This window comes from Rhineura floridana, chromosome 8 (genome assembly GCF_030035675.1).
Source record: "Rhineura floridana isolate rRhiFlo1 chromosome 8, rRhiFlo1.hap2, whole genome shotgun sequence".
Classification (NCBI taxonomy): Eukaryota; Metazoa; Chordata; class Lepidosauria; order Squamata; family Rhineuridae; genus Rhineura; species Rhineura floridana.
This window is the reverse complement of record NC_084487.1, coordinates 42720499-42737608: the sequence shown is the minus strand read 5'-3', so window position 1 is coordinate 42737608 and position 17110 is coordinate 42720499. Positions and strand designations below refer to the sequence as shown.

General features: G+C 45.0%; 1 protein-coding gene across 2 annotated transcripts in view; it reads left to right on the top strand.

Moving 5' to 3' along the window:
- The first annotated feature begins 2862 nt into the window (after nucleotides 1-2862).
- The window catches only part of ELFN2 (extracellular leucine rich repeat and fibronectin type III domain containing 2), a 171738-nt gene continuing 157490 nt past the window's right edge, over nucleotides 2863-17110 (top strand). Inside the window, exon 1 of one of the 2 annotated variants that reach the window (XM_061582799.1) lies at nucleotides 2863-2942. The gene's annotated coding sequence lies outside the window, so the exon portion shown is untranslated. Of the gene's footprint in view, nucleotides 2943-9045; nucleotides 9108-17110 lie in introns of those variants that run through there. The other variant, XM_061582798.1, reaches the window with a different exon arrangement.

Below are 17110 nucleotides of genomic sequence, written 5' to 3'. Positions count from 1 at the left end.
CCCCGCCTGTTTTTTTGCTGTTGGGTTCAGAATAAGATCCTTGTAAACAAACAAACTGGAGGCTGTACAGCAGAGACACCCTTCCTTTCAGCCCGGGTTCTCCCCTCCCTCCTTTTTCACTTTCCTTACTTGCTTGCTCTCCACTGTCAACTCCACACTCAGATCTTCCTTTGTGCATCTTCTCCCACAACAGACTCTCCAGGAACCAATCAGCATGAAAGGGGAGTGTGTTAGCTACTGAGAAGAGTCTTCTCAGAGGGTGACTCTCCTCCTTTCTGCTCTAGTCAGCAGGAATGGATGCTAGAGACAATGGATCCCTGCTGGGACTCTGCTTTCAAAAAAGTAAGGGGTCTAAGACACCACCACCCCAGAACCCTGGACAACTACACGCCTGGTTAAGAGAGATTCCAACAGATTCTGTGTGACTGCACCAGTGCAGAGTTAAAGAGGAATCCAGATTAGGATTGTTCATTCCCCCTTCCTCCCAAAAAGACTATGTGCCTTTAACATCTTTATAGTAGGCAGAAATTCAACAGGTGCAGCATTCTGCATGACTGCACCCTCTGTGCTAGGAAAAAGTTATGCCTGTTGAAATTGTTCCTGTTATACTCTGTACCTTATGTCAGGGGAAAAAGGTGATACATGAGAGATGTTGTTTCATATGTTCATAGCAGTTAGTTTGGAAAGTTTAAGGCTAATTTTCCAACACCTGGTTTGAGGTGTGAAGGGACCTGCTCAGCTGCTCTTGATTGTAAGTTTGTGATGCATGTTTCCAAGCAGCTGTTTTGCAACTATATGGATATATGAATATCTCTGGGCTGTGTGTGGCTTCTGGTCCACCTATTGAATGTCAGAGGTCTAAGGCTACCTGCCATTGCAAAGGCTCACATTGCTTATGTGAACACAAATGATGTTTTCCAGAAGCTGTTTGCATGGGTATGTGCTTTATGTGTGTGCAGAGCAGCCTATATGTGTGCAAGATTGGAGGGTCCCTGTCTGAGGCTGGTGATGTGAAGGATGCTGCCTAGTCAACAACAGGTGTGTTTGTTTGTTTGTTTGTGTGTGTGTGTGTGTGTAGGAATGTGGGTAGCTCCCCAGCTGCTGTTGTGTGTGAGAGAGATGCTAGTAGTGGCCTCCTAGCTGTTGCATATGCACATACGAAAAATATTTCCCAGCACCAGTTGCTTATTTGTTTGCATATGCATGCTTATCCAAGATTGTAGGATATGGATGCTGCGTGTGGTAGATTTCTATGATATCCAACGTTTTCCTCTATTTACATGTGAGGAGTGATTTCAAGCAGCTGTTGTGTGTCTGCATCTGTATGAGTGCAGGCAAGGCATGGCTACTCTGGCATGCAGGAAGGATGAAGGCACAGGTGTTGTACAGGATGTTTGCCAGCAGCAGTTTCCTGCCTGTGTGCATTTTCTTTTATATGAGAGAAGGAGAGGGGGATTGCTGCTTGTTGATGCCTGTGGTGAGGGTCTCTGTCCAACAGCTGTGGTGAGGGATGCTGCTGAGGATCTGTTTTGTGGATGCAAATGCACAGAGAGATCTGGGGCTTCCAGCTGCTGTTGCAGCGTGGATCTCTGCTTCAACCATTGCATACTCAATGGCCACAACCAGCTGTTGCATGTGTGTGCAGGAGAAAGACTGTTTCCAGGCAGCTGTTGTTGTTGTGTGCGTGTAGGTGGAGGTGTCACATGTTCATACATGGGGGATGGGGGTAGCCTTCCAGCTGTGCTGCCAGAACAGCTGGGAAATCACCACATCTCTACTGCACATCCTCTTTTTCATTTCACAAGAGGGTACTGACAATCAACTATTGCCTTTGTGTATGTGAGGGAAAAAAATGGGGGGGGGCGCTTTCCAAGGAGCGATTGCTTGCATGCCTGTGTTCTATGGAGGATGTGGCTGAAGGTATCCCGTTGTTGCTCACGTAGGTCCCTCTCCTCCCTCCCCCCCCGTTCTTGGAGCTTCAGGGAGATCTGCCATTCCTTGCATCCCTGGACGCCTTATTCCAACAACCAGCTGTTGCGTGCGTGCCCAAGAAGGCTGTTCGCCAGCAGCTGTTGCTGGCTGGGTGCGCGCGTGCGGGATGCCCGTCAGTCACATGGGTGCACAAGAAGGGTGTAGGTTTTGATTCTCCGGCACATGACGGCCGGCTGGATCGTGTGGGCCAGTTGAAGGGGCTGCCGCGGGGGGGGGCTCTGACTGGGACCCACTTTCCACGGGAAAAGGGGGTGGGATGGGGGGCATCACTCCCTGCCTTTCCACCCACCCCGCCCCACCCCGCCTTCCCCGACGCCGCTCCGGCTCCAACGCCCTCTTGACAAAACAAAACAACCGCGAACGAGCGAAACTAACCCCCCCCCAAACTCTCAAGCCTGAGGCTGGGGCCGGCACGAGTCCCTCGGCGGCTCGCTCGCTACTCCGGCCTGCCCTTTTTTCTCTCCCCAGTGATGCGGCTGCGGTAACGACGGCCGCAAAATCCGGCTTCCTCCGCCTGTTTCTGCCCGCCACGGCTCCGCTCGCCACCGTCACTACCACTCGACTCCGCTCGCCTCCCGGCGTGCCTGTGCAGATTCCCTGCATCTCTGGGTACCTTTTGCGGGAGGAGGGGGGAGGAATCGCACGCTAAGAACAGCCGAGGGCTTGGGTGGGGAGGGGTGGCGGTGGTCGAAGAAGGGAACCATTTCCGAGGAGGGGGGGAGTGTGCGGGGAAGGCACGCTGACATACACGCACGCACCCGCGTTCTCACACACGGCATCCCCCCATCTCTCTCTCAGCTTCAACCCTCCCATCAGCGATCGCTAGGCATTTGAATGAAGAGTGGTCCTCAGCAGCTGCCGCTGCCGCCGCTTCCTCCTCCTCTTCCTCTTCCTCCTCTCGTTGGGATGCAAACCCTGAACTTGGAGACGCATCCCTTGCAAAGAAGCAGGTATGTGCTTTGAGGTCCGTCCCTCTCAAGCAGACACGAGTCCGTTTGCATTCTAGCTCAGCTTGCTCTTTGGGTGGCATTTTTATTTGGGGGGGGATCGGCTCTTCTCCCCTCCTCACCTCTCTCCCCCTCCCTCGCCTGCCGTTCTCATTCTTTAAGGCTTAAACTACAGAAGGGGAAAAAATGAGATGTACGTGTGGGAGAGTGGATGGATGTGAGGGGGGGATTACAGGTGAAGGAAGAACGGGGGTTTAGAGAGACAATACAGATGTGAAAGATAGATTTGCCTTGGCTGTATGTACGGTTGTTCTCCTATCTCTCCCCCCCCCTTCCCGTGTTTGGACTTCTGGATAGATCTTAAGCCTGCTGTGTGCAGCTGTGTTTGCCTGGATTTCTTATTCCGGTCCCTGCAAGAGCATTAGCGGCGGGCGGGAGGGGTAGGTTTCAATTTTTTCGTTTGCAACCATGGTGGTGGCGGCGGCGCGGCCGTGGCGGCGGCAACAGGAGAGGAGAATCCCGTTCCTGCATCCTTCTTCCTCCACTTCTCTGTCATCCTAGTAAACTTTTGGCAAGGGCTCTTTGCAGAGACTGGTGGGGATGTGCGTGGGCTTTGAGTCTGGGTGATAGGTAGAAGCAAGTCTCCTGCTGCCGGTTGTTGTGGAAGGGTCTGGCGGATTGGCTTGGCTGGATGCAGAAGGACCCCTCTCTCTCTTGCATTTCCGAGATCAAGGCTGATGCGTCTGTGTAGGCTGAATAAGATCTGGCCGTTTGTACCGGAGGGGAATCTTCCGTGAGCATTGCACAGGAGTCCTGCACGCGTGTGCAAGTCGCAAGCGGGCTGTCACTGAATGTGTGGGGTGTGTGTGTGTGTGTTTTCTGTTTGTTCTGTGGGAACAGGTGACTTCATATAGTTCATACTTCAGCGCCATCCTGCTTTGGGGCACGGGAACCCCAAAGAAATGGATCGAGAGAAGCAGATGAACAGCTGCATCACACCCTTACCCTAGGGTATACAGAGTAAGGCTACTGCTGCTAGCTAGCATTGCAGAGTCGTGGCCTCCTAGCCAGAGAGTAGCGTAAATCAAAATGTTGTAGCAGTAGCTGCTGACGTGCTCAGGAGCTGCTGTACATACACCCCTGTGGGTCCCTGCACATGTGTGCTTTCATACATGTAAGTGAAAGTACAGATGTTGGTACATATGCATTCATTTGAGCATGGCAGGTGGATGTATGCCAAATATCCCAATAGTTAATGAATGGCACCCACTAACTATGCATATGATTTGCACAGGCGTATGTTCCAGGAAATTCTTGACCCGATCCACATTTCACCTTTGTAGGTTACTAAATGAAGAATGACAATGCAGTCCTTCCACCTTTTAAATCAGAGATTTTTAAATCAGGCTGGTACAATTTGATCAGAGAGAGATATGGTAGTACAGGTTATAACTGTGTGCGTGCACATATACTCATCTATGAATAATTGTGCAATACTGAGTATGTGTGCTCAAGAAATGGTAAGCCCACAGTGGGTTACAGCTGAACAGTTTGATTTGCACAAGAGGACAAAGGAGTGGGCGGGAGTTGGGGTGTCCTGTTTGCCCAGGCATTATGCTCCCACCACGGCACCATCACCGTATTTCGGCACTCATGCTGTCACTGCCGAAGTCTCCAGTGAGCGGCCCCTTCTGGTGGGTCCAGGAAAAGAGCAGCTTGACAGCATTGCTCACACTTTCAAGCAAAGCTTCATTTGCATGGAGCATGCATTATTTAAACAGAGCCCCCCCCCCTCCCCTGTGCTTCCCCTTAGCAATTCACATAGCGGGGAGGCCCGGTGATGAAACTAAAGGAGATAGAGGTTGTGATGGAGATACAATAGGAACTGGGGGAAGGAAGAAAAAGCAGGCTGCAGCTTCCCCCTCGTCTTGGTTTGCAGCAGCATCAGAAACATGGAAACTATCTTTTATAGGACTGAAAGCTAGAGGAAGGGATCCAACAACAGTATTGTTGCTGATGTATAGGTGTTTAGGAAGCAGACACAAGAAGCCTTATACTGAGTCGACTGAAGTCCATTTGTCCATTTATCTCAGTCTCGTCTACACTGACTGGCAGCGGCTCTCTGGGATTTCAGACAGGAGTCTCTCCCAGTCCTGCCTGGAGATGCCAGGGACTTTCTACTTGCAAAGCAGATGCTCTGCCACTGAGTGGTGGCCCTTCTTCTAGACCTCTGTGTTCTTCTGTTGTTTTACTTAAATTTAGATGGCATGGACCTATTTGCAAGAAATTTGGGGATCCAGTTAAAAATAAGATAGTTTCATGTTTGTAGCATACAAAGATGAATGGCTTTGTATACTGAATGTGTTACATTTGGTAAACATTCGCATGTAAAAAGCAGATGATCCCTGACAAATCTTTTTTTGAAAGTGCAAAAATACAGGGATGAATGCCGGCAACCAGTTGTGTGTGTTTGACAAGTGGGGTAAATATATAGGTTTATGCTGGGGTATCTGGGATTGTCAGCATACACATGTGGATGTTGATATTCACCAACATTTGGACATTCATGATAACAATTTCAATTCTTTTCTATTAATAGTTGTGCTACATTCATCTCAATTCCAAACATGTTTCTTTGGAAGTAAGTCACCTTGATTTTTCCCCTCTCTCTCCAGGACTTGCTTTCACAAAAGTGTGCTTTAAGACTGCAGTGTCAATGGAAGTAGCCTGAAAAAAAAATGAATAGATGAGTCAGAATCAGCTACATAAGAATGTCTTTAGTAAAACCAGTATTGTCGTCTACTGGAGCAAAAGCTATGGGTCTAGAAGATCTGGATTCAAGCAGCAGTTCTGCCATGGACTTGTTAGGAGACTTCTAACATATTGCTTTCTCTCCACTTGTGAACCTCTAAAATGGGAACAATCATCACCTTTCTTACAGTACTGATTAAATGAGAGAAGGAGCACTTAAAATGTAGGTAAAGGAATAAGAAAAACAGACAGAGCCTGGGTGGGGTAGTACCATGGAAATCCGAAGCTGAGATCTATCAGAAACTTCAGTAGTTTATCAGGATAGATTAACTATGGAAAAAGTATGTGGCCACATCATAAGAACCTAAGAGCCCTGGTAGACCAGGCCAGTGTTCTGTTTCCCACAGTGACTGACCACTGATAGGATATGGAGGGCAATAGCCCTCTCCTGCTGCTATTCCCCAGTAACTGGTATTCAGAGGCACACTGTCTCTGATTCTGAAGCAGAAGAGTCATCATTACTAGTAGCTGCACAGGTGACTATTCCCTTGCCAAAAAGGGGTGGTTGCAGCCTTTCTTTGGAAAAGGTTTTGTTGGCTTGCAGCAGATAGCTCAAAAATTAAAGGCAGCAGCTGCATAGAGAAAGGTGCTGAGCGTCATTTGTCCTGGCAAAATGTCCTCTTTGCATTTGGTTTGGAATTTCTGTTTGAATCAATAGAGGCATGGCTGAGGTTGCTCAGGGGAGGGACCATAGCTCAGTGCTAAAGCACTTACTTTGTGTGCGGAAGGTCCCTGTTTCAGTCTGTGGCGTCTTCAGTTATAAGGGCCAGGTAGCAGGTTTTTGTGGAAGGCCTCTGTCTGAGACCCTGGAGAGCCACTGCTGGTTAGAGTTGACGGTGCTCGACTAAACAGATAGCAGCCTGAGCTGGTGTAAGGCAGCTTCATATGTTCCTGTAGCTATGTGCACGTAGTAGCTGACAGTTCCAATGTTTCGCTGGGCTTTATCATTGTCCTGGTAGAAGCAGTTAGGTGCCTCTGTAAGCGCTTGCATGTTACACTCAAGGTAACTTGTGGTAACATTTGCAGTTACTACATTGGTGCCCTGCATTTCTTTTGGGGACCAGAGCAGCCTTTTATCCCCATGATGTAGGTTAGGCTGAGTGATACTGACTTGCTCATGGCTACCTAGCAAGGATTTGCATTTGGGATTTTCACTTCCAAGCCCACGGTCTTTGGCTCTTGTTTGTCATTCAGACTTGAAAGCCCTGCAGGATTATATTTGCCGGAGGCTTTCAGGCTTTCTCCTTCAAGGAACCATTTTCTCATCACCTTGTCTGCCATGGAATTCCAGCATGTTGCAGAGGATTTTGGATCATCCTCTAGTATTCATGTGGGTCAGGCCTGGTATCAGCACTCTTGAGCAGGTCGCAGAAGTGCCCATTCTGGACACCTGCCCTGGCCCACTCTATGGCTGGGTCTGGGAGTTACCATTTTAATTTTCTCCAATCCCCAAAGTGATGCTATATTGAGGGCATTGTGAGAAATTTAAAATGGTGCATCCATCAGAACACTGTTGCTGCTGTGGCCTTCTGCGGCTGTCATCACTGAGGGTGGGCACCAAAGGACACTTTGCCAGGGGTGCCTCAAACCTGATGTGAGGCACTGGTCAGACCTGTTGTTGGGCAGTGCGGCCTTATGTTACTGTGGAGAGTTTGACCTAGAACACACCCAGTATTCACTTGTGGTTCATCTGCCATCATGAAAAATTCCTGATAAATTTCTGAGGGAGAGTTTGATTGAAAAATGCTGGTTTATGGGTCTGTGCATTCAGTGAAAAGAAACCATTGAATCTTGTGATGTGTGAATGTGAATGCTGCAAGAGGGTGGCTAGAAATCATGTGCTATATATCAAGAGGTGGTAATTAACTCCACAATGAAATGCAGTAGATGAAAAATAATGGACTGCCTTCAAGCTGATTCTGACTTCTGGCGACCCTGTGAAGAGGGTTTTCATGGTAAGCAGTATTCAGAGGTGGTTTACCATTGCCTTCGTCTGAGGCTGAGAGGCAGTGACTGGCCCAAGATCACCCAGTGAGATTCATGGCTGTGGAAGGATTTGAATCCTGGTCTCCCAGGTTGTAATCCAACACCTTGACCACTACACCGCACTGGCTCTTCATGCTGTAGATAAAAGGTTGTTATTCTTGAGTTAGCCAGAAGAGGTGAGGTTACCAGCAATTCTTGGCTTTCTTGAAGTTAGCTTATATCAGTGAGACCTTAGCACTAGGCTAGATACTTATGCAGTAAAGCATATGTTGGAGTTCATACATTTCCAAAGAAAGAGGAGGCTATACAACAGTTAGTGTTGCTTTTTGTTTGGTAGATATTTTTTTTGCTTGGATAAATGAATTGTGTATTGCTATTTACTGCTGCTGTTATAGCACTGTTGGTTGTTCTAGGATTTATTATTAATAAACCTTTGCAAAACACACATAAAAGTTTCCATGTGCTTTACATATATTAAAACATAAGGCAGTCTGCAGACTTGCAGTCTCATAAGCACAATATGAAAGGTAAAAGGGATGAGGAAGGATGAGGAAAACAAGCACTAGAGTAGCTACTTTTTCATTGGCTGATGGAAGCTGACCAGGTTGGTTTCCCCCTTGCCATGATGATGTTCCTTGGAAGCAGGGGAGGCTACATTGTGCCTCCCTTCAACTCAGCAGTCCCTAGGCAACATTAATAAATTGTTATGGACTAAACATTTATTGATGATTTATTTAAAACAATTTTCTCTTGCTGCTTCTCATGGATGGTGTACATTTAGTAATAATAACGAAAATACAATAATATAATGAAGTGGGTTGTTCTGTGATTATTATTTTTTGTAATGAACTTAATTGTTTTGGACATTGTGTATATATGTGTTGTGAACCCACCTCCTTGAGTGCTGTAGCTACAGAAAAAGCCTACATGAGCAAATCTGTCTTGATTTGGCTAGGCTGCAATCCAATACACACTTACTTGGGAGTAAGTCCCAGTGAACCCAATGGAACTTACTTTTGAGTAGACATGCCATAGATGTGTACTCCTGTGGGCAAAGTTCATCCAAAGTTCACTAGACCTGGGATACTAGTGTTCAAATCTCTTCCCTCTACAATGGATCTGGACAAGTCACTAACTTTCAGCTATGTGCCTCCTGTATTTGTTGATAAAATAAGCATGTTGGTAACCTTCCTTCCTTCCTTGGTTAATATGAAGCAGTTTGCACTTTAAAAATCCTCCACAAATGAATCATAATCTAAATAGGTAGAAGGTTAAGCTTCAGGGAATAGCTCTGTCCTCATTTTCTCAGTGGAGGGCTAAGCTGGTGAGAGTTTTCCTTGAGATTATTTGTTCCTGTTTCTAAAAAAAAAAGTAAGAAAAAAGTTGAAGCATCGATGCAAAGGGTGATGGTTGATAGTTGTCAGAGGGACAGTTCTTATGGATGTGTCAGGCTGCTGCAGTCAATGGTTGTGCTGCCTCCTAATTGCATTTGCCTGTGTTGAGGTCATTGTGAGAATTCACTAGTATGTGCAGAGTTGGGGTATCGCTGCAAATGCCTCAACAGTGACACATGCCATGCTGTGCCAAATCTCAGCTGAATGTGGATGGTATTATGGTTAAGAGGAACTTTCTACATTCTTACAGACTTCAGGAGAGACTGTCCGGTTCAGGGTTCCATAAACAAAGGACAGCAGAACGAGGGCAGGATCCTTCTTGGTGGTGGCCCTAAGACACTGGAATGCAGAGGGATCCAAAAATACAATTGCCAGGTCACTGATTGGACCAGACATTTAATTTTGTCTAGTAGGGAATACTTTCAGTATTCTTTGCCACAACAGTATTTTTTTAAAGCTACCAGTACAAAAAGACAGGGTACCTTTTCAAAATGGTACCAGGTGGTGTTTTGTACTGGGAGGGAATTGACGTTAGTGATCAAGGCTGGAAGGGAGCCTTCCTCAAATTAGGGGAGGAAGCTGGCAGATTCATCATGAAATCTGCAAGCCCATCCCTCTGACTTCTATCAGTTTCAACCAAAATGTACCCCTCGTAGCCTTCTAAAAACAAGAGCCAACATGGGCTCCTACTGGGAGGAGGGTGGGATATAAATCTAATGAATAATAAATAAATAAAAATGTCATAGTGATTCATGAATCAGATGTGGGAAGAAATATGAATGTCTTTCTTTTTTCTTAAAAAAATCTTTCTACTTTGTAAATACAAAAAGATTTATATGTTTATAGCCGATATACCGTATATAAAAATGTAAGTTTTGCATGCTTATCGTCAGCAGTAGCTAAAAGGTCTTCAGGAAAGGCCAGGAGGCCAGGTTCAGTCTGCCCCGCATCCCACATAGTTTGAGCACTGGAGGGAAGGGATTGCTCTACACACACATGCACAAACACACACGCATAAACTGCCTGCAAATTCTTCCCTGTAAACCTCTTCCCCTCGTCAAGCAGCAGGAGCAGGTTCAATAGGCTACTGCCACTCTGTTGAAGGAAGCATGAAATTGAAAACCAAGCCTTTTTGTTGCCGAGAAACTATGATTGTCTATCAAATCCAGCCAAAATTTTGTGGACCCTTAGGAATGCCTTTTTCGGTGAAGTACTTAAGTGCCATCTATTTGCTGAGCCTCAGTGCAATTGTAGTGTGTTTCTGTTCTGACAAGCTTTCCAAGGAATTTGGAGGCCAGTGTGCTAGTTTATTGTTGCTGGGCTGTGTTGCTATAGAGAGTTGTTTTGTGTGCTTGAAGTTGTGGTGGTTTTATTTGGTTTTGTTTGTTTTGTCTGGAAAATTGCTATGGATTTAAAAATAAAATAAAATAAAACATTTTAAATAAATACACTGAAGTTAGAGGCTCAGGAGACATCAATTCCTGGTTCTGTTGCCTGCATGCTTTGCGTAACCGGAGTACAAGCTGTTTTGCTGCCAGGGTGCCATGCCTCCTTTTCTGTCTGTAAAAAGGGGAATATTAATTTGTCTCCATCACAGGGGTCTTCCCTAAGCAAAGATGCCTTAATGTTTTTGTTGTGCAGAATGCATTATGCAAACAAGGGCTACTTGCATATCTAGGCAGAGAATACCCAGAAGTGAATTTTCTGATGCTGATGTCAGGACACTGTAAGATTTGCATGCGTACAGCTATCGTAACTCACAGAAGGCTACTGCTCAGGAGAGGGAATACTTCAGCTGATAGGGCTGCCTCCAACTAAGTTTGACTCAGAGTAGATAGACCCACTGAAATTAATGAATCGAAGTTAGACATGTCCATTAATTTCAAAAGGTCTACTCTATGACAGGCATTGGATACAACCCATACCATCTTACCATGAGTCAGACTACAGATCAGCCTTTCCCAACCTTTGAGTGCCCGGATGTTGCTGGACTACAACTCCCATCAGCCCCAGCCAGCATGGCCAATGGTCAGGAATGATGGAAATTATAGTCCAGCAACATCTGGGGATGCAAATGTTGGGAAAGGCTGCTATAGGTCTGTCTAGCCCTTTGTTTTCTACTCTGATTGGCAGCTGCTCTCCAAGCCCAAGGTCTCAAGCAGAGGTCTTTCCATGGAGATTCCAGGGATTGAACTTGAGAAACTTCTCTGTTCAAAGTAAGTGGTTTACCACTAAGCTAGGGCCCCCATTTGAGATGAATTGTGCAGAATGCTTTTTCCTTTCAAAAGAAAATTAAACACTAGAGATGGCATTGAATAGTGATCAGTGTGTGGACTGGTGCCTTCTTGGCTTACTCAGTTTGCCTTTTATTAATATTGAAGGTTGAGTTAGAAAGAAACATAAGTTGCTTTACACCAAGTCAGACTGTTGGGACATCTAGCACAGTATTGTCTATACTGAGTGGCAGAGGCTAGTCAGACCTTTTGCATGAATACCAAGTGCTCTGCCACTGAGCCATGGTCCTTCTCTAAGGAGAGGCATTTTTGCCAATTATGATTCCAACCATAACATGATCTGGGACACCATGGTGATGGGTCTGGGTTCATGTAGTCCACACTGTGTAACTATCCACTCATTCTTCACAATATATCATATGTTAAATATCTGGCAGAGATAACTGTGCCACTATGTGCTTTCAGTGTTGTGTTCACCTACCATGTTTCTAGTAGGTCATGGACCAGTTCATGGCTCCAGTGCCTTACAGCCTTGCAAGGATGCTAAGGATTGTGGAACTACATTTGCACATGCTGTATAAATCCTATTAGATCTTTCAGCAGCCACAGGATATAGCTGATCATGAAGTGTTGGTGAAGCAACTTATAAGGCTTCGCCAGGATGCTTGAATCACAGAATCATAGAATAGTAGAGTTGGAAGGGGCCTATAAGGCCATCAAGTCCAACCCCCTGCTCAATGCAGGAATCCAAATCAAAGCATTCCCGACAGATGGCTGTCCAGCTGCCTGTTGAATGCCTCCAGTGTCAGAGAGCCCACTACCTCTCTAGATAATTGGTTCCATTGTTGTATGGCTCTAACAGTTGGGAAGCTGCTCTTCAGTTACTGTTCCAGTAATTCACTACTAGTAATACAATGTGGTGTTGATAGGTAGCTGTTCACTATCGCCATGTGACCTTCTGTACGGTGTTCTGCCCTCTTTCTTGCTCAACATGTACAGGAGGCCTCTGGGCAAGTTTGTATGGCGCTATAGTATTGGATGTCTCCAATATGCAAGTGACACCAGGCTCTTATTTCAGCCAGTCCAAGCACTGTGGTCTCTGTTTTTACCACTTTGTCTCTGTGTTGTAATACTAATGGCAAGAGTGGTGACTAAAGAAGTAATGGTGGTCAGCAGACCTTGTGACCTAGACTTGGGCCTCCTGTTATAGATAGGAGATCTGTAGCTGTGCATGGTAACCCAAGCTGCATTGGTGGCCAGGAGCACTTTCCAGCAATTCTATCTGGTCAGAAAGCTGTGTCCCTTTCTATCTAATGAGAATTTGGAAACCGTGATTTACTCCTGCATTGGCTCAAGACTACTGTAATGTGGTCCATGTAGGGCTGCCACTGAAAGCTGTTTAGACACTTCAGCTGGTGTAGAATTATTTGTTTTTCTCATTTCTTACTAATATAGATCGAACCATCAGTGTACATGGAATCTTACAGAATTACATCGACAAAAGCATCTCTCTTAACATGCTTCCAGCAATGTGTTCTTGTTAACATCAGTTTTCTGAGTCTTCATTGGCTCCCTGTTCTCTTTGGATACATTTCAAGGAAGGTGCTAGTTTTAACCCAACAATGTCCTAAACATCTTAGGTCCTGTTTATACTATATCTGGATGTTATGGTTGCTGCCCCAGGGATAGAAAGATCTGTCCGTTTTGGTTCTCTCGGTTCCTCATTGTTCCAATCTTACATTCAGTTCTCCATATTTCTGCAGCAATTTGCGAATATTTTGAATTAAAAAATCCTCATGAAAATTCTGCAGCACTTTAGTGCGAATTTCTCCTAATAAACACATTTTTGTAGGCAGTTTTGACTAGTGTACACATTTTTGCCAGCCATTTCTCATCATGTAATTCATTTTTGTATGTTATTTTCACTTATATATTCAATTTTATGCACGCTTGCCCCTAATATACACATTTGTGTTAACACCGGTAGGCGAACTGTATCACAAAATTGGAATCAGTGCGAATTTCAAAGGATGGCTGTGTTTTCGTTCTCATTTTGTTTTGGAAATTGCGAATTTGATAGATTTGGCTTCAAATGTGAACTGAATCAAAATTCTCGCCCAACCCTAGCTGCTACCTCTGTGTCAATGGTTGCTCTTATTGGTGCCAACAGGACAGTACATAATCACATTAAACCATGAGAGCAGAAGATATAGACATTATCTGCATGTAAACAATATGCTTACTGATAATATAGAACTGGGGTCTTAGACGCTATGTATCTTTTAGATACATTTAGATCATGCCATCTCCCCAATTAAGATCTGTGAGATCTAGCAGGGTCACCCTGCTAATCTGGTTGGCCGCTATGTGATCAATATGCTGGACTACATGGGCTTCCGGTCTGATAGAGCAGGGGTCTTCTTATGTTCTTATATTAATACCATCTGTACATCTGATTTAGATGAGGATGCAAAGAGAGGCTTCTCAGACAATCAGTGCCCCTGTTGTTGCACTGTTTCCCACAACACACACACCAAAGCCTGAACATTTTTTGAAAACATTGTATGGACATTTGGTTTGGGCTGGTTTATGGGGTTCATGGTTAGGCCAGCACAAGATGAACATGAAGGTTTAAATAAGTTAATTATGATGTTCTGTTTTTGACATGTATGTTTTTTGTGTTGATTTCATTCCCTGTCCCGAGCTTTTGGGATGGAACATCTACATTTCTAAATAAAAAGTAAATAATGGAGACTCACCTAGTGATTTGGAGATAAGTGGCTGCTGGCCACAGGTCACTAGGCAGGTGGTTTGATACACCCCTAGTGTTAGACATAAGATCTCTGAAATCAGATGCTGCCTCCAGTTTGCTATTGTACTGCAGGTGCAAGGCCAGCTATCATTAGGCAGAGTGAAGCAGCCATCCCAGGAAGCAGATGTTGGGGCACAGTGGCAGCAGCCCCCTGGCTATTCCTTCTGAAACTCCTGCTTGTTCCTCTCTGTTGGAGGACAGATCTGTCTCTGTGTGTCTCATGGCTTGTCCTGTGCCTCCCAACCAGCTCAGGTGAAGTTGAGAAGGCTATCCCATTTCCAGTGTCAAAGATTCAGCTCTCACAGTCCAGTCGGCTTCTGTATATGGAATTGGGCTGGCCCTGTATGCGTTTTACGTTGTGATGTTTCATAGGGCACAAAGGAGAATTTGACTGAAGCAGATGATAAGTATAAATTGATAACATGAGCTATTATGCTTGTTATTGATCTGATTGCACCTGTGTTGGTAGGAACATCTGTAGAGGAAGAATAAAGACCTTTCTTACCATGCATATAATCAGGATTCCTTCCATTACACACATCTGGGCAGACGCAAGCAAAGTAGACGGGCCTGCATATTTCCATGGATCCAGGAGTCAGTACATATTGCTTCTATCTGTCTCTCCTTAGACAAATTACTTAATGCCTCTGGTGTTTCAGTGAGACAAAACCACCGTCCAGCCTAATTAATTATGGCTGCAATTAATGAAACAGTGTTGTTATTGTTATATAGTGCTATCCCTGTACATGGTGCTTTACAGAGTAAAATTTGGGAAGTGCTCTGAGATTCTTTAATTTAAGATGCCACAGAATATGTATTGTTGCATGGAGGCAAAAATGAACCAGTAGGGAGCCGATTTCATGCTACTTGTAACTAGCAAGAATGAACAAATGTGTTAAGATGGTGGTCAGGTGATAGATATCCTGGAATGTTGTAGCTTGAACTTCACTTTATATCGAGTGCCTGATGGATCACTGCTCTCCTATGGAACTTGCCCTTTGAATTTTCGTGATGTAAAAGTAGCCTTGTTTCCTAGGGTCAGCCTAGTCATTGGGCAAATGGGGCACTTGCCCTCGTTATTATGGCTGCTTAAGTACAGTATATTAGTCATCTCTCTGCAGCTTGGCAGAGGGAGAGAGCCATTCCCTGTCCACTATCCTGTGTGGCCCAGCTGACACCCAAACTCTTCTCTCCTGAACTCTAGCAGTAGCACCACCAGCTACTCTGTGTGGGATTAGGGGCAGAACAGTTCGTCTGTTTTGACAACTTTCACCAAATTTGGTTTTTCCCAGTTGGTTATCCTTTCTTCTTACTCTCCTTCCTTTCCGAATGTGTCATGTCTTTGCCTTTATTATAAGCCACATGGCGTGTGTTGTTTCTAATTTCTATAAATAGTCTGAAAATTGCAGGGATTATTATTATTATTATTGATGATGATGATGATGATAATAATAATAGTGTACATACCAGGGACAATGATTTCTCTGTCCAGCCCATGTGCCCTCTTCGGGTGTTTGAAGTTGACAGGGCAGCAGGGCTGTGCATGCAAGCCATGTTCCCAAATGCTCCCATCCCCAAAGGAGATCTCCACATGTGGAGCACGAAGATCTGATGGCAGCTTCTAAGTGCATTCAGCTGACTGCAGTTAGAATTGTCCATGTGATCGGGAACCTTGCATTATCACGGTTCCCAGTCGCATGGAGGCTTCCAAGAGCATTCATCCAAACATGCTTATAAGCCACTTCAGACTTTCCCACTCAACGTAGGAAGGTTGGGGCATCTCACATGGATGGGAATGTTGGAGGGGTAACATGCATGCCACCATACCTCCGATATACTTCTCCCCCCCCACACACCTATGGTGTTTGAAATCCCAAATAGGGCTAGGTTGTTCTTAATTCTGTTTTAGGGACTTTGTTTGTGTCTATGTATGTTGTATACATGGATTATGTAACCCCTTATTGGACTAGTTTAGCCTTGTCTCTGTCACCTGCTTTTCCTGTCAGAGACAGCAGGAGAGATACTGTCACTTCTAGGATAAGGGCCTCTGCTTGAGGGAAAAAACACTTTTCAGTTCTATTCCCCAGTGTCAAATGTATGTAATGAGGTGTCTCTGTATGACAATATCCAGAGACGTTCTGTCTGGTGCCTGGAGGTAATACTTCCTCTGTATACTGCTCTGGTGAGACTAGGTTTAGAAATTGTATTCGACTCTGGGCACCCTGCAAGCGCAGAGATGTTGACAAATTGGAAAGAATTCAGAGAAAAGCAACAGAAATGATTAAATGGCTGGAGAGATTGATTTATGAGGGAAGATTAAAAGAGCTAAATATGTATAGCTTGGCTAAATGATGATACGATAACGGCCTACAAGTATTTGAAAGGTGTAAAACACTGAGGGAGAGGAGGAAGAATTATTTCAGTTGGCTCTCAGTGGTATATATGACTCAGAAGAAGAACAGGATGTAGTGGAGCAAAGAAGGAATTTCTGCTGGAGCTCAGGGGAGAACATTTCCCAATAGCATGGAACCCTGATGTTGTGGAACAATCTCCCAGGAGGTGTGCCAGGATGGAGGTGTGAGATAGTGAAATCAATGGTGGTCTGAAGTGGAAGAAGAATCAAGCGGGACCTTAGCCAAGGCTTGCTAATGTGTAACGTGGGAAATTTTTTACAATTCTAGAAATTCTCTAGGGGTGTACCTGTACAGCAGATTCACATACCCTTGGGTTCACATTTCCAGCTTTTTCAATTTAGCATTTAAAGGGGTGTCTAGACCAAATTTAGGAAAGAAATTGCAAAAATACTGGGATATTGGCTTGAGGGGATTATTGGTTATAATTTGAAAAACATTTTATCATTTGTGTTAGCAATTACCTTGTGTTTATATAAGTCAGGATTAGGGAACCTGCAGCCCTCCAGATGTTGTTGGACTC